This window comes from Hyperoodon ampullatus (genome assembly GCF_949752795.1).
Source record: "Hyperoodon ampullatus genome assembly, chromosome: 19".
Taxonomy (NCBI): domain Eukaryota; kingdom Metazoa; phylum Chordata; class Mammalia; order Artiodactyla; family Ziphiidae; genus Hyperoodon; species Hyperoodon ampullatus.
The window spans coordinates 41440003-41465622 of NC_136932.1; the positions used below are offsets into that span (position 1 = coordinate 41440003).

At 39.1% G+C, this 25620-nt stretch overlaps 1 protein-coding gene across 1 annotated transcript in view; it reads left to right on the forward strand.

Annotated features, from left to right (window-relative positions):
• The window catches only part of UBE2G1 (ubiquitin conjugating enzyme E2 G1), a gene marked incomplete at its 5' end in the record, with an annotated part of 96323 nt that overhangs the window by 45152 nt on the left and 25551 nt on the right, over positions 1-25620 (forward strand). The gene's annotated exons all lie outside the window — the stretch shown is intronic.

Below are 25620 nucleotides of genomic sequence, written 5' to 3' on the forward strand. Positions count from 1 at the left end.
TAAATAAATATTAAAAGAAAAAGATATAATTTTATTTTAAAAATTCCCAATAAAATTGAACACTTCTTGACAATTTTGAATTGTGTGGGTTGCGGGGTGGGGGGCTTGTTTTAAAGGTTTATAAGAGTATTTGTTTGCCTTTTAATTTTTGCTTGGCCGCACCGAGCAGCTTGTGGGATTCCCTGACCAGGGATTGAACCCGGGCCTGGGCAGTGAAAGCACCAAGTCCTAACCACTGGATCACCAGGGAATTCCCAATGCCTTTTAAATTTGTATGGTGATTTTTGACATGGAAATTTTTTTTTCAGTTATCCAATTACTTAGACTTCGCTGTGTTTTCTTTCTTTCTTTTTTTTTAAAATTTATTTTATTTATTTATTTTTTGCTGTGTTGGGTCTTCGCTGCTGTGCGCAGGCTTTCTCTAGTTGTGGCGAGTGGGGGCTTCTCATTGTGGTGGCTTCTGTTGTTGCGGAACATGGGCTGTAGGTGCGTGGGCTTCAGTAGTTGTGGCACGTGGGCTCAGTAGTTGTGGCTTGCAGGCTCTAGAGCACAGGCTCAGTAGCTGTGGCGCACGGGCTTAGTTGCTCCGTGGCATGTGGGATCTTCCTGGACCAGGGCTCGAACCCGTGTCCCCTGCATTGGCAGGCAGATTCTTAACCACTGCGACACCAGGGAAACTCCTGCTGTGTTTTCTTTAACAGAATATTTCCTATTCCTAAGATCAGATAAGACTGTGGAAAATTTGAAGATAGCTTTGAAATGCGTGGGGTGGGGAGAAACTTTTGACAACAGTTGATTTAGAAACACTTGGCCTTTGGCTTGTATTGAGAAAAATCTATCATGATAATTTAGATTTTGGATTGTTGTTGCTGCTTCTAAATATGATCATTTGCCTTGTGTTAGAGTGTTAAATTATTAAACACTTCCATCAAAGTACAATGTACAAAGTTTTTTTTTTTTTTTTAAGGTATATGAGATGTTATTAGTACTAGTAACTCTGTGCTTGGGTAATCTGGCTAAACTAGTCTTTCCACCCAAAGGGCATGATACTTATTCTTTCTTTTAATGAGTCATGGAATGTCACCAGGGAATTTGTCACTATTTGGCATAATTCCATTAGGAACTTCTACTGGTGATAGTTTAGTACTTTTGGGGAAAAATTAACTTCATTTTAGACTAAGAGAACTTTACTGAAATTTTAAGCTACTTTTAAGTAGCAGCATTTTATAAAAATGTTTAAAAAAATACCTTTGAAAAAGCCTAAATGGCAAGGAACGAGGCTTCATAGTAAAAGTTATACTGGGAAGAGAAAGATTGGTAAGCTATAGAAATAAATTCCTATTCGTGAACTGTGGATTAATTGGAGAGAGAGAGAGAGAGAGAGATATCTCTGGTTTTGGTCTATTATTTTCTTCCACCCTTTTTACTGTATTTTGTAATCATATGTGTTACTCTACTTAGTAATATAAACATTTTTTATTTTGCTACACTGTTGTCTTCACTTTCATTTTCAATGTGGCACAAGAGCTCACCAAGTGGCAGTCACATAATTTTTTGTTCAGACTCTTTTCTTGAAAAAGTTTACTTAAATTCCAATTTTCCATGTAGGTGCTTAGCTTTCCTTTATAAGTTTGAGTAAATATATAAGTGATTTCAGGATTGTCTCATGGATTCTAGGGGGGAGGGGAGGAACTGATGTAGAGGAATGAATGAAAATGGAAGCAAAGAAGCAAAAGCACAGCAGCATCCTTTTATTTTGTTTCACCATTCCCCGCACCTCCCCCCCCCCCAGTAGTCTGGGTGCAAGGCAGTGAATTTGGACCAAAATCTTAAGCTTTACTGTGTCTCTTGTTAGCTAAAATATTTGTGAATTCACTTGATGTTTATTATGCCCATCAGAGCTGGTATGCGTAAGGTACTAAAGTGCTTTTGCAAAAAAAAAGAAAATCAGTATGTCAGTATTTTGAAGAACATAAAATAATTGCAGCTTGTACATTTACTTAAATAATTAATTTGTGAAAAGTATTTCTAGCTGTGTGTGTTCTGTTTTTTTATTTTATTTTTTTATTTTTTTTTGCGTTACGCGGGCCTCTCACTGTTGTGGCCTCTCCCGCTGCGGAGCACAGGCTCCGGACGCGCAGGCTCAGCAGCCATGGCTCACGGGCCCAGCCGCTCCGCAGCATGTGGGATCTTCCCAGACTGGGGCACGAACCCGTGTCCCCTGCATTGGCAGGCGGACTCTCAACCACTGCGCCACCAGGGAAGCCCTGTTTTGTTTTTTTAAATCAAGACTAATTTATCTTCATGTTCTGGTTCTCAGCTGGGAGAACCAGACTAGCCATTCTTTTTCTAGTCCAGGCTTTGAGTTCCCACTCCATAAAAATGATGACTGGCAGCTTGGTGGAATTTGATATCCCTCACAAACCTAAGAAGTCTGTTAGGTGGTCCATTTGGAGCTGTTTTTTATATATACGTCGTTAACAATGAGAATGAGAGTGTTGGCTTACTTGAACCTCACACAGACTAAAATAGCCCTTTCATTTAGGAGAAGCTCCACAGAAAACAAGGGAGAAAGGGTTCCCACATAGGAAGAGAAGGGCAGATTTGTTTTCAAAGGTCACATATTAAGCTAAGGGTAGCAAATGTCTCATCATGTGTTCATTTGGCTGGAGTGGCTCCTGAGTACTACATTGAGAAATTTTGAGCTCCATGATTGGTTTTTTAAAAATATTTATTTATTTATTTATTTGGCTGCACAGGGTCTCAGTTGTGGCCTGGGAGATTTTTTAGTTGCAGCATGCATGCGGGATCTAGTTCCCTGACCAGGGCTCGAACCCGGGCCCCCTGTATTGGGAGTGCAGAGTCTTAGCCACTCACTGGACCACCAGGAAGTCCCCCGTGATTGAATATTAATGGTGCCTTCCTTGAGTGTGGACCACATCAAAAGTGTGAGAGTGATTAAGAGCAATAATATCCTCAATCTATACTTCAGGATCTGTCACACAAAGCAGTAGGAAGATGACTGGGTTCTATTTGAGGTGCTCCACATTTATCTAATTTGTATGTTTGGACTGTTTGTTGTTGTGATAAAATACACATACATAAAATTCATCATTTTAACCACTTTTAAGTGTATAGTTCAGTGGCATTAAGTACATTCACACTGTTTTGTAACCATTTCCACTATTTCCAAAACTTTTTCATCATCTCAAATTGAAAAACTCTGTACCCACTAAACAATTTAACCCATTCTTGCCTTTCACTGGCCCCTAATAACCACCATTCTACTTTCTGTCTCTATGAGTTTGACTACTCTAGAGACCTCATATAAGGATCACAAAGTATTTGTCCTTTTGTGTCTGACTTGTTTCACTTACCATAATGTTTTCAATTTTCGTCCATGTTGTAGCATGTTTTCGTGCTACAGTGTATGTATGTTGTTTACCCATTCATCTACCAGTGAACACTTGGTTGTTTCCACATTGTTTGGCTATTGCAAATAATGCTGTGCTTAACGTGGGTATACAAGTATCTGTTTGAGTCCTTGCTTTTAAGTTCTTTTGGGTATATACCCAAAAATAGAGTTGCTGGATCATATGGTAATTCAATTTTTAATTTTTTGAGGAAATGCTATACTGTCTTCTACAGTGGCTGCACTACTAAACATTCCCACCAGCAGTGCACAAGGCCTCCAGTTTCTCTGTGTCCTTGTTAACACTTGCTATTTTGATTTGTTTTGATTTTTTTAAAAACAAGAGCCAACCTAACAGTTATGAAGTGGTATCTTGTAGTTTTGATTCATTTGATTTCTCTGATGAATAGTGATACTGAGCATCTTTTCATGTTTTTCTTTTTTAAAAAAAAATTATCTTGGCTGCATTGGGTCTTCGTTGCTGCGCGCGGGCTTTTCTCTAGTTGTGGAGAGCGGGGGCCACCCTTTGTTGGGTGCGCGGGCTTCCCACTGTGGTGGCTTCTCTTGTTGTGGAGTACGGGCTCTAGAGTGCAGGCTCAGTAGTTGTGGCGCACAGGCTTAGTTGCTCCGCGGCATGTGGGATCTTCCCGGACCAGGGGTCGAACCTGTGTCCCCTGCGTTGGCAGGCAGATTCTCAACCACTGCACCACCAGGACAGTCCTGTGTAAAGTTTTAAAACCACTGAACTAGAGCATGGACAATCAAGTGATTCTGTCAGATGAAGTAAGAAAACAGAACCATGTTTCTCAGGATGCACTGGGAAGAATACTGTATTGCAGATGTGTTATTAGTTAGGGGATTGCAGCCCTGGGGACACAGGAGGACAGGATTTCCTAGAGCCTGGTGGTGTAGCTAGAGTAGGGAACCTTTGCTAAACCTGAAAATACTTTGCTCTGGAGACGAGTCAGTTAGCAACTAAATTTGTAGTCTGTTTTGGCCAGGATTAAGAGAGGATAGGTTAAGAGTAATGTAGCTAGAAAGCAGTGCCTATTAAAGCTGTGTCATAATGTAATAAGAATTGAAGCTATTTTGAAACCCAAAGTAAGTTGATCTCATTGTTTCTAATCACTACTGTCAAAACCCCAAGCTCTTTACATAATTACAGTCAAGTGTGATTGTGTATCCAGTTGGATTGCCTAAATTTAAATGTCATTTTGGCAAAATATAATGGTAGGTACTTAATAATTATTAAATATGTTTAGCATGGTTCTTATATAAAACTAAAGGGTTTATACTTAGTGTTCATATGTTATATCAGTCAGGTGAGTTTTTGTATCTTCCCTCCCCCAAATAAATGGCTCCCTTTGAGCCTCTTAAAATATAGTTGAGTTGTAAGAACAAACATAATTCATACAGCTAGAATGTGGCAAATTCACTAATACAAAATACCAGGGAGCACAGATGAGAAGGTTAATTTACATTCCTGATTTGGGAAGGTTTATAGGAGGATCTGACATTTGAACCAGCCCGTTAAGATTTGGTAGACTTTCGGGAGCTCCCTGGCAGTCCAGTGGTTAGGACTTGGTGCTTTCATTGCTGTGGCCCAGGTTCAGTCCCTGGTGGGGGAACTAAGGTCCTGCAAGCCTTGCAGTGCGGCCAAAAAAAAAAAAAAAAAAAAGTTTGGTAGAAGTATGAATTACTGTTTAAGCATAGGGGACTGGCATTAGTAAAAAGAGGGAGGGGATATGATTTAGGAGTATGAGTATGACGGTGTGTATATTCACAGGAGGGGAGGGTGTAAAGTAAGAGATAAAGACGGAAAAAGCTTTCTTTTGAGGTCAGATCATAGAAGAACATGAGTGCTGGGTTAATGACCAAACTTTTGTCCAAGAAAGATCAATCTGGTGACAGTTTGTAAGTCAGATTATTGGGGAAGGTACTGGAAGTTAGGGTCATTTAGTAAGCTAGTTGGATGTAATGTGTGAAGAAGAGGGAGGAATAGGGAATGATTGCCAGGTTTCAAGGTTGGATGACTAAGGGGAAATAATGAAAGTCAGGTGGATGCACAGGTTTGGGGGGGAGGATGAGCTTAGGTTGAGGTCCTGTTGGGAAGTGGATTCTGAAGCTCATGAGAGGTAAATTTGGAGGTAACACCCCACGCAGGGTAGCACTTGAAGCCTTTGGTGTGTGCAAGTACCTAAGAGTAGATTGTTGAACAAATAGAAAAGGGCATATGATGGGTTACTCTGGGAAGGCTGTGTTTGGGGGGCAGGTGGAGGAAAAGGAGCCATTAAAATGCTGAGAAGTGGTGTTCAGAGTGGGAGGAGAACACTAGGAAAGAAAGAGGGGAGTCATCAAAGCCTGAGGGAGGAAAGTCTGAGGGGAAGTGGGAGTGTAAATCACAGGCTCAGGTTGTATTTGGAGTGTCAGTGATTCAGGGAAGTAGAGGATGAGAAAGGATTGAGACGGAGCTAAATTTTAGAGGGAGAGTTTGTCTAACAAATTTGGTTATATACCATGAGAGAGTGAGAGGATCAGAAAGCCTTTTAAAAAATTGTGGTAAAATATATATAACATAAAACTTACCATTTTAACCATTTTGAAGTGTATGGTTTAGAGGCACCAAGTACATTGATGTTGTTGTACAGTGTTAAGAGTAGGGAAAATGATGAGGTAAAACATTGCTTAAATATTTTTTGGTTTGATAAGTTGTCAGACTGTTGTCTTTCCCATCTTGTTCAAAAAGTAGTTTACGGTGGCTTATCACCATTTGATGTACTATAGTTTATCTTTCCCCATCAGCATGAAAGATCCTTGAGACCCTTTTGTCTCAAGAGCAAAGAGAACAGGAACTATTTTGTTCATTGTTTTATCCCCAAACGCCTAGCACATACTTAAATAAATATTTGAATGAATGAATAAATTCCAACAAGTTGACATCAGTTAGAAGTGAGAGTGAAAGGAAAACAATGGATACAGGCATAAAGTATTCATTAGAATTAGCTTTACTAAAAATACATGCGAAATAATTCTTTGTACTTACCGCTGGTGTAAACTGGCTCTTAAGTTTCTCACAGCCAAAGTGTAAAGGCAGATATGATCAGTTACACAATTCATGGTATAGATAAGATAAAAATAAAGCACACACTCTGAAGAGGCCTAAGTATTACTGAGATCAGAAAATTATTTCTCCTGAATTCCTTTTCTCATAAGAAAGGAATATAATATAATATACAACATCCTTACCGTTAATACAGAAAAAAATAACCTTCAGTATGGGTGGAAAACAGTTGGGATAATTTTAATCATATTTTAAGATTAAACCTAGACTTGATGTTGACAGTAGCAATGCTAAAAGTAGATGGTCACTAGAGACATTTAAGAAACATCAGGGATGATGAATAGATGGAGTAAATGAAAAGAGTAGGGCATGGTTGAATATGATAAGTCTGGAACCTGCACAGTTGAGTCAGAAAATGGGGAAGTTGAGAACGAAAGAATGTATAGGATGAAAATAAACTCAATGTTCCTCCTGCCTTGGAAATAGCTTTATTTTCTGATTACAAAAAGATTGTATGCGAGAATTCCCTGGTGGTCCAGTGGTTAGGACTCCGTGCTTCCACTGATCAGGGAACTAAGATCCCACAAGCTGAGCTGCGTTCCCTGCGCCCCCCCCCCCAAAAAAATATGCTTTACAAAAAGTGCCCCCCTCCAGACTTTTTCAGAAAATACTAAAAAAGTACATAGAAAAAAAACATTACAGGGCTTCCCTGGTGGCACAGTGGTTGAGAGTCTGCCTGCCGGTGCGGGGGACACGGATTCGTGCCCCGATCCCTCATGCCAGGGAGCGGCTGGACCCGTGAGCCATGGCCGCTGAGCCTGCGCGTCCGGAGCCTGTGCTCTGCAACGGGAGAGGCCACGGCAGTGAGAGGCCCGCGTACCACACACACACACACAAAATCCACATTTTAGGTATTGTATTTTCAGAGTATACCAACAAAGAATTTAGGTTAACATCCCCTTCAGTTTTTCTTTATAAAAGCAATGTTCGTCTGACAAATTTTTCTTGTTTTATGAAATGGAAGTATAAGATGGCTTTCATTTCCCAGAAAAGATCTGTTTTCATTGAGATTACAAATTTGCTCTTCAGCACTACCATATTTATTAATAGCTTTCCGCAATTCACTGGGGGAAATTTGTTGTAGCCTTGCTATCAGAAGCTGTTTTACCAATGATATTTAAATTTGTGCATTCTTGCACTGTTCTTAAACCTCTGAAACAATTCAGGGCTTGCTTTGCAATGTAATAACTCTTCTACCGAATTCTCTTCTTCCTCCACTTTTACCTTCTTCATAATTTTGAAGATACAAAATCCTACTGCTATATCCACATAGTGCTTAGTGGCATACATGCCGATTATGGTTATAAATCTATGGTACAAAGTATTTCTCGGCTTTTCAGAAAAGCACCATGCTATGCCCAAGTCAATGTTACCTCCATTTTTCTTTCTCTTGCATAGAAATAAACACTGTCTTTTATGTGGTGGAGGGGGGATGTGGTCATAGTCAAGCTCTTGTGTTATGGTTTTCTTCCCTTAATAAGCTTTATCACTTCCAACTTTTTTGTTTGACTGTATGTCCTTTTCTAGGCCTCTTATGCTCACCTGTATTTTTTACAGGGCATCCCATTTTCTAGAAGCCATTTTTACTCAATGTGGAGAAAATCACTATTGTGCCCAGTATGCCTTTCAGTAAAGGTGTATTGCATGTACTCCATTTCTCACCAGGCAGCAGGGTTCTCTCCTTTTGCTAATGTGATTATACATACAAATAAAGTAAATAAATTGTGATTAGAATTAGAGAAACATATCAAGTAGTACCAACTTAAGGAAAGGTTTGAGGAGGAGTTTAAGGCATGATGGTGAGATATACCAGAAAGTGAATTAATAGCAATATATCACTGCTGTTTTCACATAGTCATGTGTGTTACTCTCCTCTCTGGAAGAAATCTTGTATTGGAACTGGAATGGCCTGCTGCTTAGATTTATTTTTTTCTCCCTATGGCATGAGGGGTATTGGGCCTACTTAGAGGAAATAGAAGAACCAGAAATCACATTGTTTTAATATGCATTTGAGTTAGAACATCTTACATTTATATTACCCATTCCAGTTTTTACTTTGTGCATTGCCTTTTTTGTCTTTGTAATATGAATCCACTTATGTGCACTCAGAGAAGATGAACGCTTGGTCATATGTTAGTAATTTTCCCCTGTCATTCAAGTGGTTACATTTCTATGTAGACAAAGCTGTCATTCTGATTTATGGACCCCCTTTTCCTTTTTTTTGGCTGCACTGTGTGGCAGGCAAGTTCCCTGACCAGGGATGGAACCTGTGCCCCCTGCAGTGGAAGCTCAGAGTCTTAACCACTGGACCGCCAGGAAAGTCACCTGACTTACGACTTTTGTGATTCATGTCTTGCTTAGTCCAGCCAAAAAATATTTTAACTAAGTTATTTTGGTAAAATGTATATTATATACAAATGTGATAGAACTTTTGGATTTATTCCCCTCTCCCCCAATGGACAATTCTATAAATTCCCAAAGAGCCTGCTTTTGTCTAGCATGTTCCAATAATCTGTTTATTCTGGTTCCCACTTTATTTTAATTATGCTATTGTAAAAATTGTAAAGCTTCCTGTTTCATTTTGAGTCTGAGTCCAATATCAACATCTGACAGAGCGCACAGAAACCCTCTGGACCAATCCCAGTTATAGATACCAGTGTCTTCAGTAAAAGCAAGTTGAAATCAGCAAAATAGTATCGATAAATGACTAATGGGATTCTACTTAGGATTGCTAAGATAATGTTTTCCTGTTACTACTGGTACTATATATTAATACATTAAGGAAGAAACAGTCCCATGATTGTGATCAGTAATAATATACACATACGTTGAGAAGGCATTTGAAAAAATCTGGCTTCCATTCTTTACCTTAAAAAACAAAGCACTGGGGACTTCCCTGGTGGTCCAGTGGCTAAGATTCCACACTCCCAATGCAGGGGGCCTGGGTACGATCCCTGGTCAGGGAACTAGGTCCCACACATCGCACCTCAAGATCCTGGATGCTGCAACGAAGATCCTGCATGTGGCAACGAAGATCCTAGGTGCCGCAGCTAAGACCCGGCGCAGCCAAATAAGTAAATAAAAACCCAAAACAAATAAACCAGGATTTCCCTGGCGGTCCAGTGGTTAAGACTCCCCACTTCCAGTGCAGGGGACATGGGTTTGATCCCTGGTTTGGGAAGTAAGATCCCACATGCCATGGGTGGTGCAGCCAAAAAAATTTTTTTTAAATAAAGACGAACCAAAGCACCCCGCCCCAAAACAGACAAACAAACAAAAACAAAAAAACCCCAAAAAACAACCCCAAAGCAAAAAAATAACTTAGGACCTGCTTTAATGTATAAATAATAGTTGCTGGAAATTAGCGGTAATTACATGTATTTTAAAAGTGAGGAATAATAAAAAGATGTATATAACTACTGTTGTTCATATTTTTTGGTACTGTTCTAGCCCTTGTAGGAAAACAAGACAAAGGCAAAACACAAATAATGGAAACAAAGATACCAAATATGTTGCCGAATGATGAATCTGCTTTAAAAATCCAGAAGAATCAACTGAAAGTTAGAAACAAGAGCAAAGGTAGATGTCTAAATATAATATTTAAAATTGATAATTTTATTTAATAAAAGAATTAAGAAAAAGATGAAAATCTAAAAAAAAAAAAGATAAATGACAAGAATAGCATGGCATTTCATTGTAATTAGCATATAAAATAAAACTCACGGGCTTCCCGGGTGGCGCAGTGGTTGAGAGTCCGCCTGCCGATGCAGGGGACACGGGTTCGTGCCCTGGTCCGGGAAGATCCCACATGCCGCGGAGCGGCTGGACCCGTGAGCCATGGCCGCTGAGCCTGCGCGTCCACAGCCTGTGCTCCGCAACGGGAGAAGCCACAACAGTGAGAGGCCCGCGTAATGCAAAATAAATAAATAAATAAATAAAATAAAATAAAATAAAACTCACCCCATTAGTAAAGTAAGTTATATTCTTGCCTACCAGATTAGAATACAAAATACTATTTGTAGCTGTAGTAAATTTAAAACAACTATAAACAGGGAATTTACTAATTAAAATTTAGCGCATATCCATAGTGAAATATTTTAAACTCTGGGATATATTTTACTTTATTTTTTAAATTAATTTTTATTGGAGTATAGTTGCTTTACAACGTTGTGTTAGTTTCTGCTGTACAGCAGCAAAGTGAATCAGTTACACATATACATAATATCCCCTCTTTTTTAGATTTCCTTCCCATTTAGGTCACCACAGAGCATTGAGTAGAGTTCCCTGTGCTATACAGTAGGTTCTCATTAGTTAATCTATTTTATACATAGTAGCATATATATGTCAATCCCATGGGATATATTTAAATTTATATAAACAATTAAAAAATATGTGCTTACCTGTTCTTCATCTATGAGGAAGACTGTGAAAGGACTTTCTGCTTGGAGTGCAAGTAAGCACAGGATGGATATGAATTTTCATAATTAAAAACTAAATTTGGGGCTTCCCTGGTGGTGCAGTGGTTGAGAGTCCGCCTGCCGATGCAGGGGACACGGGTTCGTGCCCCGGTCCGGGAAGATCCCACATGCCGCGGAGCGGCTGGGCCCGTGAGCCATGGCCGCTGAGCCTGCGCATCTGGAGCCTGCGCGTCCGGAGTCTGTGCTCCTCAACGGGAGAGGCCACAACAGTGAGAGGCCCGCGTACTGCAAAAAAACCCCCTAAATTTGACTAAGCTGTCATTCAGATTGATAATGCACTAACACGTAGCTTTTCTTTTCTTTTTTTTTTTAATATGAAAGAGTTAAGGACACAGCAAGAGAATTTTGACTTTTGCCTGCTAGTATATAAGTCAGATTTGTATAATGAATCATTGGCTTCTGTCTTAAGTAAATGATGAGAGTTTGGGTGTTGTAAGTATCAGGTGCATTTGGCCCTAAATATCACAGAGTCTTGTAACTTTGTGTTTAGAGTTTATCAAGGAAATGAGATTGGAAGGGGACCTCACATGGTTCAATCAGTGTGTTACCCTAACCTTCATCTGATGGCATATATTACTGCATCTCATTTCTTTATGAAATTGTTTTCTTTCATTCTTTTAGAGCCAGTGGAATGCAGTTAAGCCAAACTACTAGTTAGCATAGGAAACATTTTCTGAAGCCAGCTCCTTCCTTCGATTGCCTTAAGAACTACTTAAACTTTCCATCTAGATGGTCAGTGACCATCTACCTCTAGCCTCAGTGCGTCTTTATTTTTCATTTTCTGGGTTTAAGTCCAGTTTTCTCATGTACTGTTTTAGGGATCTGTCCTTCCCTTCAGTTGGAAATAGTCTAATATTTTTGACTGTCTATCAGTCGTTTTATCTGGGTTATATGTAATTTTTGTTTTAAGTTTCTATCATAGCTATAGATACACTGTAAAGCTACTGGAGACTTTGAAATACTTGTGTGTGTGTGTACAGGCAAAATCAACTTTTATTAAAAAAAGACTCACCGTCAGTAACCTCGTCTTTCTTTTCTCTTTACCTAAAACAAGCATTTCCCAATCGTAAAAACAAGGCTGTGTTGTTTGGCTGCGTTGGGTCTTTGTTGCTGTGCATGGGCTTTCTCTATTTGCGGTGAGCTGGGGCTACTCTTCGTTGTGGTGCACGGGCTTCTCATTGCGGTGGCTTCTCTTGTTGTGGAGCACGGGCTCTAGGCGCATGGGCTTCAGTAGTTGTGGTACGTGGGCTCAGTAGTTGTGTCACGTGGGTTCAGTAGTTGTGGCTCGCGGGCTCTAGAGCACAGGCTCAGTAGTTGTGCACGGGCTTAGTTGCTCCGCAGCATGTGGGATCTTCCCGGACCAGGGCTCGAACCTGTGTCCCCTGCATTGGCAGGAGGGTTCTTAACCTCTGTGCCACCAGGGAAGTCCCTAGGGAGTTTTTTAATTATTTGGGATGCTTTCTTTCTAGGTGCTCTGTATCCAATTTAGAAATTTATATATGTGTACAACAAGTGAGAGAATGGGATTATCAGTTTGAGTTATTTTCTTTTCTTGCTAGACTTTAAGGTAAGTCAAACATTTTAAAAGGAGATGCTGTTATAGGCAAATATGAAACCAAAGCCAGAATTCAGCGCCATAGTGGAAAGAAGTAGTGAATTTAGAGTTCAGTGACCTTCAAGTCCAGGATCTACCAATGGCTGGCTTTCAACTCTTGGGGAAAAGGTGGATTATTTAATAAAATGCCTTGGAACAACTGGCTTATCATACTGGCGATAGGTGGAGGGGAGCTAGATTTATGTCTTTATGTTTACATAAATTATGAAAGGATCGTGATAGTTACTGATTGCTTACAATGTGCCAGCTGCTGGGTTAGACACTCTAGGTGCATGAATGTGTTCCTCAAACAGACCTTATGAAGTAGACAGTTATCCTCACTTTACAGATGGAGGGACCTGCCCATGGTCAACAATTAGCCAATGGTTAAGATAAAACAAAAAATAAGATCATTAAAATAAAAGAGAGTAATCAAGAATGTTTTAGTCTGGGCTTGAGGGAGAGAGGTTTTTTCTATGCACGACAAACCAAAGAGCTGTGAAAAAAGATTGACTTTTTTTTTTTTTTTTTTTTTTTACTTTTTCGGTACGCAGGCCTCTCACTGTTGTGGCCTCTCCCGTTGTGGAGCCCAGGCTCCGGACGCGCAGGCTCAGCAGCCATGGCTCACGGGCCTAGCCGCTCCACGGCATGTGGGATCTTCCCGGACTGGGGCACGAACCCGTGTCCCCTGCATCAGCAGGCGGACCCTCAACCACTGCGCCACCAGGGAAGCCCAAAAGATTGACTTTTTAAAAAAACTTATACTCCTTGAACTTCTCTGTTTAGCAAAAAATTAACACAAATCAAGAACATTTTAAAACAAAAATGGCAGTTATAAAGAGCCATACAGCTTATAAAGCTCACCCAGGGCTTCGTGGTGGCGCAGTGGTTGAGAGTCCGCCTGCCGATGCGGGGGACATGGGTTCGTGTCCCGGTCCGGGAAGATCCCACATGCTGCGGAGCAGCTAGGCCCGCGAGCCATGGCCACTGAACCTGCGCGTCCGGAGCCTGTGCTCCGCAACGGGAGAGGCCACAGCAGTGAGAGGCCCGCGTACCGCAAAAAAAAAAAAAAAAAAAAAAAAAAAAAAAAAAAAAAAAGCTCACCCAAATCAATAAGAAAAGGCTGAATCACTTAATGTAAAAAAGGGCAAAAGGGCTTCCCTGGTGGCGCAGTGGTTAAGAGTCCGCCTGCCGATGCAGGGGACACGGGTTCGTGCCCCGGTCTGGGAAGATCCCACGTGCCGCGGAGCGGCTGGGCCCGTGAGCCATGGCCGTTGAGCCTGCGCGTCCGGAGCCTGTGCTCCGCAACGGGAGAGGCCACAACAGTGAGAAGCCCATGTAACGCAAAAAAAAAAAAAAAAAAAAAAAAAAAAAAAAAAAAAAAAAAAGGGCAAAAAATACAAATAGGTAATGCATGTAGGAAGTATAAATTATCAGTTGTCAGCGGGAAAAGGATAACACCCAAGGCTGTAGAGAAATAGATACCTACAGTGTTTCTGGGACTATAAATTGAATTGAACTTTTGGTAGATGATATACATGTTCCTTTGACTCACAATTCAACTTTATACATTCTAGGTATGCTTCCACAGATGTACAGGACAGTACAAAAAATTTTATGGCAGTATTATAAACGAATGAAGAGGGGGAGAAAGTAATGTTCATACCATACTTAAGTGACTAAGGTATAAAATGATATGATCTTACTTTCTGTACTATGTGGTAATATACTTAAAATCTGAAAGAATATAGAACTGATTATTAATAATGGTTATTTTTGAAGGATGAGGAGGTAGAGTGACTGCTTACAATTTATTTTCCTGTGTTATTTTAGAATAAATAGCTTTTTTCATAATTTAAAGAAAAAGTTAAAAAGAAACCAAGCACTTAGTAATAACTATCACCTACGTTTGATGAACATCATTCCAGATATTTTTAGTGCATATATAATGAATGTAGAAATAGGGAGTTATAATATGCATGCCGTTTATAAATTTTTAATTAAATTGGTTGCATTTGACTGAAAAAAAGAAACTAGGATACTATTACAGACATGATTGATGTTTGTTACTAAAAACAGATGTTTGTTACTACAAGAAGGAATGAATTCCTAAAATAGTCCTGAAGCCGAGAGAAGAAAATTACAAAAACCTCTAAATAGTTTTGAGTCTCTTTTAGTACAACCCATCGACTTACTGATAAACCAGGATAAGGGAATAAACACATGCATATATTCTTTCTTCCCTTTCTTCCTTTCTCCTGACTACCTACCTATCTATTTTTATTTCATTTTATGTTATGTTATTTATTTTTTGGTTAGACCTATTTTAACATTATCAGGATTTATAATATGTTTTTAAAAGCTTATAACCATTCATGGTTGTTTAGTTTTAGTCATGTATTTAAACGGTCAGTAAGTACATTGGTCTTTTCACCTTGGTTTTTCTATTACAGCATTCTTTATTTTAATTTCCCAGCAGTTATTTCAAGAAGTGATTTAACTTAAGTCCTTAAGTTCACAATACTTGTGAGAGCTTAATGCCATCCTGTTTCTACCCCTTCTTTATGTTTCACATTTTTTGTATCACACTTTTCCTCAGAATTCTGTGATTATTCATTCAGTATTCCTGAATTCCCTGTTGTGGAAGAATCTGAGGCCAGCCAGATTCTACCTGCCCGCCTACATTTGACTTGATTTTTTTCTGTCCAGATGCTCATGATACTTTTTTGCTTTAAAGCTCAGTACCTATCATTTGACAGATGTTTTGGTGGTGTTTATTTTGTACCAGTTTTTTTGTGGGTTGTAGAGTATGTTTTCAGCCTGCATATTTAGTTATTTATTACAGGAGAGTTTCATATATTTATTTATGACATTTTAATATTATAATCTCTTCAAGAGTATCAACTTAACTGTAAATATATCTGCTTAATCTATTATCTTTACTCTGTTCAACATGTTATTGTTTATCTTTTCATTTAAGGTGTATTTCTTTTTTGGGGGGGGAGATGCTGCTGCCCTCCCAGGGACTATGGTGGGTGGGGGTGGAGCAGCAGGTGTGCCTCATCTTTGTTTCTGGGAACTCTCAGTTCTGGCTTCTGACACCGGGATCCTTATAGGCAGCAGCTTTTAAAAAAATTATTATTATTATTATTTTTAAATTAATTAATTAATTTATTTTTAATGATTAAGGTACAGGTATGAGTGCAACTACTATCTTTTTATTTTATTGTATTGTATTTATTTATTTATTTTTGGCTGTGTTGGGTCTTCATTTCTGTGCGAGGACTTTCTCTAGTTGTGGCAAGCGGGGGCCACTCTTCATCGCGGTGCGTGGGCCTCTCATTATCGCGGCCTCTCTTTTTGCGGAGCACGGGCTCCAGACGTGCAGGCTCAGTAGTTGTGGCTCATGGGCCTAGTTGCTCCATGGCATGTGGGATCCTCCCAGACCAGGGCTCGAACCCGTGTCCCCTGCATTAGCAGGCAGATTCCCAACCACTGCGCCACCAGGGAAGCCCCTAAAAAATTATTTTTAAAGATTTATTATTTGTTTATTTCATTTATTTTTTTGGATGCGTTGGGTCTTAGTTGCGGCATGCAGGATCTTTGCGGCGCACGGGCTCTTTGTTGTGGTGCGTGGGTTTTCTCTTCTCTAGCTGTGATACACAGGTTCTAGAAATCCTCCCCGACCAGGGCTCAAACCCTTGTCCCCTGCATTGGCAGGCGGATTCCCAACCACTGCGCCACCAGGGAAGTCCCTCTATTCATTTTATAGCCTGTAGTCTAATGAGCAATTTCAAAGGAGGAAAATGGACAATTGACATTCATTGTACTCTAAGATGGACAGTGTTTTGCATATTACAGAATTGCTCATCTGTCCTGCAACACTGCCATGGGTATTTTTACTGTGCTTTACAGATGAGGAAAGTGACACTCAAAAAAAGAGAAATGACTTGTTTAAGGTGCTAAGGGTAGTGAGAGAGGTTGGCATTCAAACCCAGGTTTGACTGACATAATACCATACTCTGTGCCAAACTATGGTCCATATTTTCTCTTGTGAGATGAAATTCACAACTGTTGTGTCTGCGGCCCCCCCCAACGCATCGTGTCTTTATCAAATTATTTCTAAAAAATAAGTGAGAAGTTTATATAAAACCGTAGACTATAGTGTCAGGGTGTACCATTTTATGTACTGTGGGGAATTCCTGCCACAGCAGATCTTTTCAGAGATATGAGCTGCTGCTGCTGCTGCTGTGTTTAAGCACAAGCAACAACATACTCAGGACTTACTGTTGAAGAGCCCTTAGGTAATAAGTGTTTGAAGAGGATGTAAGCAAGGTGAAACATTACAGGCAGCAGAACTTCCTTAAGTGCTATTTTAGGAATGTGGTCTGGAATTCTGCCAAGCAAATCCTTTCAGAAGCATATTGGCAAAATCTTTGCAAGATACTATCTCTGACCCCTTCTGCTTGTCTGTTCCATTTTCCTTATGTTTTTGAAGCACAGTGAAAGAAATTCATCTAGGTTGAAAATGTTTTGGATTAGGAAATCAGCTAGCCCTGGCTTATGACATAGTGTAAAGAAAAAAATTCTGATTTTAAGCAAACTTTTAAAGTTTACCAGAAATCTGTAACGGTGATTTAATTGATACATTTAATAGACCTTTAGAGGAAATATGAACAAACCTTTGGTTGTTTGCTGATACATTACTTTTTTCGATATTGATTAGTTAATGGACGTTTGCAAGACAGGAATATTTTCCCAGTTAATTTTGGCGACTTGGTTTCTGGCGATGTGTGTTTTAAAGTAATATGGCAATTTATTCCTCTGATAATAAGGTCAGAATTATTTTGACAAACCATCTCAATACTTAGGAAGAGTAATTAGATAGTGTCTGGATAAAAGGTTCTATCTGAGATTTCAGCAGTTCAAAATGAAGCCAGCATAAAAATAGTCACTTTACAGAAATGCACCTTACAGCCAGCTGTGTGTTACATAAATAAACTTGACAGGAATGCACATTCCCCAGAGCAGGAGACTACAACCATTGAGACATAAAGGAACATCATTTCTAGACTATAAATAACAGTTTGTATTTAGCTTTGTAGCTGTTAGACTTAGTCAACTCTTGGTCTTGGCAAAGGGTATTTACAGTTAAAGTAGCTTATTTTCTTAATAGCCAAGTGTAAAATGACATACTTGGGTCGTTGAATGTTGTTATTTTGAGACACCTTGTATTTTTGCTAAGGCTTAGTAAAGGTTTGTTTTCACATGATCAACAAAATATTGTAAACCATTATTTTAGACTACATTAAAACTGTTTTTTTTGCATTTAAAAAAACTTTCATGGAGAAAAAAATTTAAACATATAATAATACCAAAGTAGACTGACTGCACAGCGAACCTCCATGTGCTCACCTAGCCTCAGCAGTTATTAGGTCACAACCACCCTTGATTGATCTGTCTCTGCCCCGTCCCTTGTGATTTTGAAGCACATCCGCAAACATCATCATCATTTGTCTGTAAATATTTCAGTAACTCTAAAGATTCATGTATCTCTAAAAAAAAAAAAAAAGGGAGTAAAAACCCAACACATTATCATTACCACACTTGAAAAAATTAACAATAATTTAATATTGTTAGATCTAGTCAGCCTCTAAATTTGTGCACGTGTCATACATTATTTAAAAGTTTGAATTCAGTCCGCTCTGTTGTTTCCTGTTGCAGTATATTTATTGGGGATTCTAGGCCTTGCTTTTTAGAATTTTCCAGAGTATAGATTTTGCTAATTGTGTCTTGGGAATGTTCTTAAACATATTTCTCTGTATTTTCTTTAAATTGGGAATTGTGTCTAGGGGTTCTGGTGAGATCAGGTGAGATCACTTCGTAAGTGGTGGTTTATTTATCAGGAGACGTTAATGTCTGGTTGTCCTTTCTAAAATGCCTAGGTTAAAATGAAAAAATGGCAGTGTTTCAATAATTTTTCTTTTTTTTAACATCTTTATTGAAGTATAATTGCTTTACAATGTTGTGTTAGTTTCTGCTGTATAACAAAGTGAATCAACTATGTGTTTACATATATCCCCATATCCCCATATCCCCTCCCTCTTGAGCCTCCCTCCCATAATTTTTCTTTTTCTTTTTTCTTTTTTTCTGCGGCACGCGGGCCCCTCACCGCTGCGGCCCCTCCCGTTGCGGAGCACAGGCTCCGGACGCGCAGGCTCAGCGGCCATGGCCCACGGGCCCAGCCGCGCCGCGGCATGTGGAATCCTCCCGGACTGAGGCATGAACCCGCGTCCCCTGCACCAGCAGGCGGACTCTCAACCACTGCGCCACCAGGGAAGCCCTAATTTTTCATTTTTTAACTGCACCATTTCTATAGAGAGATAACTCATTTGATCAAATAGTAGTTACTGTTTGATTTCCTGACAATACCATTTGTATAGAAAAGGAAGAATAAATCTTGATTCTTCGCCTTTTTAAAAAAAATTTGTTTTCAAAATAACAAAATGGTTTATTAGCATCCTGTAATGGGACCAATTAGTTTGTTGTTTTTTAAGTCACTGTTTTTCAACTCATGGGTTGAAACATATGTTTCAATCCTTTGTGGTTATTAACTGTTGATACTCAAATTGTCCCATATTGAGCCAGTGGGAATCTCTTCAAGTTGGCTGAGTACTTTTAACAAGACCATAGTATTATTTGATAGCTTCCTTTTTATCTGGTATGAGATGATCCGAGAACATTTCCTACCCCAGACCTGGAATCAGCCATCTTTCTGAAGAGCCCTGCTCCCTTTAAGTATAACTCATAGTTGGAGACCATATTCTGGGCACTAGGGATGCTCATTGCTACAGAGTTGGTCATTTTTCTCCACCTTTTTAGTGGACAGAGCTCAGCATTTTTAAAGCTATATCGTGAATTCACGTCAATACTTCTGATTCAGATTCAGGACTGTGGAGTTTTTACTTTTCATATGTGCTCCCCATTCTCTTTTAGTCTTATTCTTAAATAATGACTCTATCATAGCAAGCCTGCTCATGCATTATTTTCCATTACTTATACCTATCTAAATCATTATTCTCAAGGACGTTACCTTGCCCTTGGTTTCTTTTTTAATTCATGGTTTGTAGACCATTTTGGCCCACAGTGATTTCCAGATTCACAGCATGCATACATAACTTTCATTTAACAATCACTGGCACTTCGGGATTTACTGAGTTTTAAAAATTGAAGTATTATATACACAAAGAAAAATGCATAAATATTATGTACAGCGTGCCATTACTAGCATCCCAGAAGTCTCTTTCATTCTTCATCCCATATACCACTCCCATTCACCACTCTGAAAGAAAAAGAAGAAAAGATGATATCGTTCTGATTTCTAATATTATTGATAAGTTTTGTGTGCTTTAGAACTTTAAAATTTTGTTTTAGCATTCGTGATATGAGGGAAAGAGAGCTCTTTCTAGCTCTTTCCAACTCTACTTGTGTCCAGGTAGCATTCAGAAAAAAATGTATCTTTATCTTTGTCACATTCAAAACTTCTCTGTAATACCTTAGGAATCTAAGAAGAAACCCAAGCATAGGACTTCTTGGTTTAAATATTTATCTTAAGTAGCCTAGATTTTTGTGTTTGTTAGCAATTTCCATTTCCCCCCATTATGTTTGTACCCTTTGCATGTTTACTCTTTCTTTTGATTTACAGTAACTCTATTTGTATTAGGGATATTAGACTTTTACCTATTGTGCTGCAAATATTCTCTCCCAGTCTCTCATTTGTATTTAAACTTTATTGCTATAGTGGATTTAAAATATGCTGTGTAGTATAATCTGCCTGTTGAGTTTTGTGTTCTGCTTAGGAAGGCCACCTCCACCCAAGAGTATGTTAAAAAATAAATCTGCGTTTTTTTCCAGCTAAATTTTATTGTTTGTTTATATTTGGATTCAAATATAGTATGAGGTATCTCTGTTAACATTTAAATGTGATAGGATGTTTAAACATCTTTTGTTGGCCTTTCCCATTAAAAAAAAAACCTGCTCGAATTTCATCTACTTATGGCTACTGTACTTCTCCATCACAAACTTCTAGAAAAAGTTTCCACCTGTATTTTTCTGCTTCACCTTCTTTTTGTCAATTCAGTGTTGCCTGCATGGCCTGTCTGTGCCTTACCATTGCACTGAAACTAAATACTTAGGCCTAGGGCAGCCTTGCCCTTCTTTTAACTGAACCCAGTAGACTGAATTTAGACCCCCTCTTTCTTGAGCAGCCTGTAATTGTCGTTGTTGGTAACTTTCTCCTTGGAATGCATCTCCTTTGGCTTCTTTGATCTAGCTTTTTCCTGGTTTTCTTCCTACTTCTGTCACTTTTGTAGCCACTTCTTTTTTTTAATCCCCCCAATATTGGTATTCTCTAGAATTCCTTCAGTTAGATTCTGTACAGTTCACACTTCAGTCTCTTCCTTGGGTGATGCCATCAACCACTCTTATGGCTTCAATTATCAGCAATATTCTGATAACCCCAAGTCTCTATCTTTAGCTCAAATTTCTTTTTAAAACAATGTATTTAACGGTACTAATGAACCTAGTGGCAGGGCAGGAATAAAGGTGCAGATGTAGAGAACAGACTTGAGGACACAGAGGGGGAGAGGGAAGCTGGGACGAAGTGAGAGAGTGGTATGGACATATATACACTACCAAATGTAAAATAGATAGCTAGTGAGAAGCTGCCGCATAGCACAGGGAGATCAGCTAGGTGCTTTGTGACGACCTTAGAGGGGTGGGATAGGGAGGGTGGGAGGGAGGCTCAAGAGGGAGGGATGGGGATATATGTATACATATAGCTGATTCACTTTGTTGTACTAGCAGAAACTAACACAACATTGTAAAGCAATTATACTCCAGTAAAGATATTAAAAAAAACATCCCAAAACAATGTTTTTATGCCCCATAGGTACTTAAAACCAAACCTATCATTATTTCTTTCCCTCACCCCTAAAATCAGCACATCTTTATTATAATTCCAATTTCAGAGAAAAAAACAGACTCCTACCCAGTTGCCCTATGTAGAAACCTATTTATCATTTTAAAAAATTGAGTTGAAATTCAGATAACATAAAACTAACCTTTTTTTTAAAAAAAACTAGCCATGTTCAAGTGTACAGTTCAGTGGTATTAAGTGTATTCACAATGTTGTGCAACCACCATCTCTTTTCAGTTTTGAAACGTTTTCATCACCCCACCAAAAACTCCCATACTCATTTATCATACTCTGTCTCCATCCCATCCCACCCCCCCACCCTCACCCCCATTTTGCTTTCTGTCTCTGGATTTGTGGATATAAAAGGAGTCATACAATATGTTACCTTATGTGTCTGGTTTCTTTCACTTAGCCTGATGTTTTTGAGGTTCATCTAAGTTGTAGCATGTATCAGCACTTAAATTTCTTTTTTAATGGCTGAATAATATTCTATTGTATGTCTATATCATAATTTATTCATTCATTGATGGACATTTGGGTTGTTTCCACTTTTTGCCTGTTATGGATAGTGCTGCAGTATAAACATATGGGTACAAATTCCTATGTGGAATTTGTCATCACATGGCCTTACTCTTTCACATACTTTTTTTCACATATCTTTCATATACTGAGAGATTGGTTTTTGAAAATGTAAATCTCATGAGGTCACCTCATTGTTTTAAAAACAAAACAAAACAAAAACAAACTCTTCAAAGGCTCATCATTTCTCTCTGGATAAAGTCTAAACTAACATGGCTTCTAAAGGCTCTTTGCGGTCCTTCCGACATGCTATCTAGCTTCAGCTGTATGGCGCCCCCCGCCCCCCATATCCTGATCTCCATATTTCAAGTTTTTGTATATGTTCCTCTGTGTAAGCCTTGCACCTTCTCCACCAAAATCCTTTGTCTTATTTCAGATGTCTCTTCTCTTTTTAGACGCCTTTCTGTCTCTTCATGATTATAATGTGCGCTTCTTTGTGCCCCTCCAAATTCATGTACTAATGTTGGAGCATTTAATTGCCTGTTTACTTCTGTGGGAATCAGGAGCTGATAGTTAAGTGCCGGGTGATGCAGTACAGACTAAAAGTATGATTAATAGGAATTTAGCAGAAGTCAAAAGAAGATTATTTGGTAAGTTATTTAGGGAAGGCCCCATGGAGGAATTGGACCTTGAAGGAATCATGAAGGTACGGTAACGATGTGCCACTAATAGGTAGATTAAGCCTGTTAAATACCCATGAATCTAGGCTATGAGGATCCATGCTAGGGGCAAAAGCCATGACAAAACTGAGATAGATGGACATCTTGCAGCATTACTTTTGCATTACTTAATGAAACAAGGAATGGACACAATCACTCCTGTAGAAGAAAAGCATGGAAAGAACATGCAAAAGATTTTTAAAGAACTTATGGTGTATTGACAAAAGTGAGAAGGAATAATTTACTTTATGGAAAGTGTAAGGAAGTTTTCAAGGGTAATTTTGACCATGTATGCTAATTTAAGAATTACCCACCTACATTTATAAAATTCCACTGGACTTCTGATGTAAAATGCAACAATTAGGTGATTTCTAGATAAATTATAGAATCTTCATAAGACTCTTGCATATAGTGTTGGAGAAAATGGTCTAAGTAATATACCAGTGTTTGTCTAGAGAAAGGTTAGAAATGAGATAACTCAGTGTAGAATTTACCTGCCCAGATTGTAATTGTCTATGCTCCACTCTGTCCCTCAGTTGACAGTAAAAGTGGGACTTTCAGATCTTTCCCAGTATGTCTGCAGCATATTGGCACTCAGTAAATGTTTGCATTGATAAACAAAATAACAAGATTGAAATACAATTTCTTTGCATTTTCAGTATTTAAAAAATGTCTTAGAATAGCTGTTTAAAAGTAAAAATGCATTTCTTGTGTTTCAAAACACAGTACTGATTTAAAACTATTTATAAAAATCTGTTTTGCCAGTTAGGCAAAAATACTAGACTTATAAATTAAAAAAAAATCTCCCCTCAAATTTTGAGAAAAGAAGCCATTCATGTTTAAATATAAATAAACTTTCACTTTTGGCTCTCTCTGTGTTTCACTGGCATGTTGGAGTGTTAAATCTGTTGAAATAACCACCTCTGATTCCTCAAAAAATTAGTATTTTCTTCTCAGTTACTAACACACTTTGCTCAGCCTTTATAGCACTCTGAGTTGTATTATACTTACTTATCATGAGACTGAGCTCCTTGAGGATGATGGCAGGAATTATATGAGAATTACAAACCTGTTCAGCCTCCCAGCAAGCCCTCTCTCAATTGCTCTCCTGTGCCCTTTGTCCCACTTCTCAATTTGAGCCAACCAGTGCCGTTTGTTGGTGATTCATATGTTTATACACACACACACACACAATCGTGACTGTGGTGATGGCTTCACAGCTGTATACATATATCAATATGTTAAAAAATTATGTAATTTAAATATGCGCAACTTACCAAATGTCAGTTATATCTCATTAAAGCTGTTTAAAAATTCCTGACATGACACTCACCATGGATTGGTCATTACTTTATTAAGCTCTGTGTCTCTAGGAACTCCTCACCTGTCTCCTCTAAGGTGCCCTCATGGCCTGTGTCCCCGCCACCTCACTAGTTCTTTGCCTCTGTTCTCGTCCCCAGCCCCCGTCATTCGCCATCCGTGCTAGAGCACTCTCTCTGGAAGAGGAAACTCTCATGTTGCTACTGCCGTTCCTGTAGGCTCCAGCTATTAGTCTTTTTTTTTTCCGTGCATATTTCTTTTTTTACATCTTTATTGGAGTATAATTGCTTTACAGTGGTGTGTTAGTTTCTGCTTTATAACAAAGTGAACCAGTTATACATATACATATGTTCCCATATCTCTTCCCTCTTGCGTCTCCCTCCCTCCCACCCTCCCTATCCCACCCCCTAGGTGGTCACAAAGCACCGAGCTGATCTCCCTGTGCTATGCGGCTGCTTCCCAGGAGCCATCTGTTTTACGTTTGGTAGTGTATATATATCCATGCCACTCTCTCACTTTGTCACAGCTTACCCTTCCCCCTCCCCATATCCTCAAGTCCATTCTGTAGTAGGTCTGTGTCTTTATTCCCGTCTTACCCCTAGGTTCTTCATGACATTTTTTTTTTTAGATTCCATATATTTGTGTTAGCATACGGTATTTGTCTTTCTCTTTCTGACTTACTTCACTCTGTATGACAGACTCTAGGTCCATCCACCTCACTACAGATAACTCAATTTCGTTTCTTTTTATGGCTGAGTAATATTCCATTGTATATATGTGCCACATCTTCTTTATCCATTCATCCGATGATGGACACTTAGGTTGCTTCCATCTCCTGGCTATCCAGCTATTATTCTTCAGCTACTGCTGGGTGCTGGAAACTCTGGTCGGCAAGGGGGTCAACACACATAGGCAGGATGGATGGAGCCTCTGCTCTCTCTGTGCTCAGAGTCTGATGGGCCACACATGGACGCCAACTGTAGTTGTATATCCCCAAGAATACGGAGGACTTACTCATGTAGACATGTAGTTATTAGTACAAATGAAGGTTGGTTAAGCAGGAAATTCCAATGGAAAGGTATCAGGCACTCTGTTGGTGTTTCTGAATATGTATCCTAAAGACCACAGCATAAGAATTACCAGAAATATTGGTTTTATTTCCCTCTGAACCAGAATCTCTAGGGGGTGGGCCTGACACCTGCATTTTATTTTATTTTATTTATTTTTTATTTTAAAAAAATGTTTATTTATTTATTTGGCTGTTCTGGGTCTTAGTTGTGGCGTGCGGGATCTAGTTCCCTGACCAGGGATCAAACCCAGGCCCCCTGCATTGGGAGAGTGGAGTCTTAACCACTGGACCACCAGGGAAGTCCTGACACCTTCATTTTAATAAGCTCTCTGTATGGCTATACCTATATACCACTAGAGAGCTACTAGAATGGTAAGAACCTAGCTGGAAACCAGGGTAGAAGTATAAGGG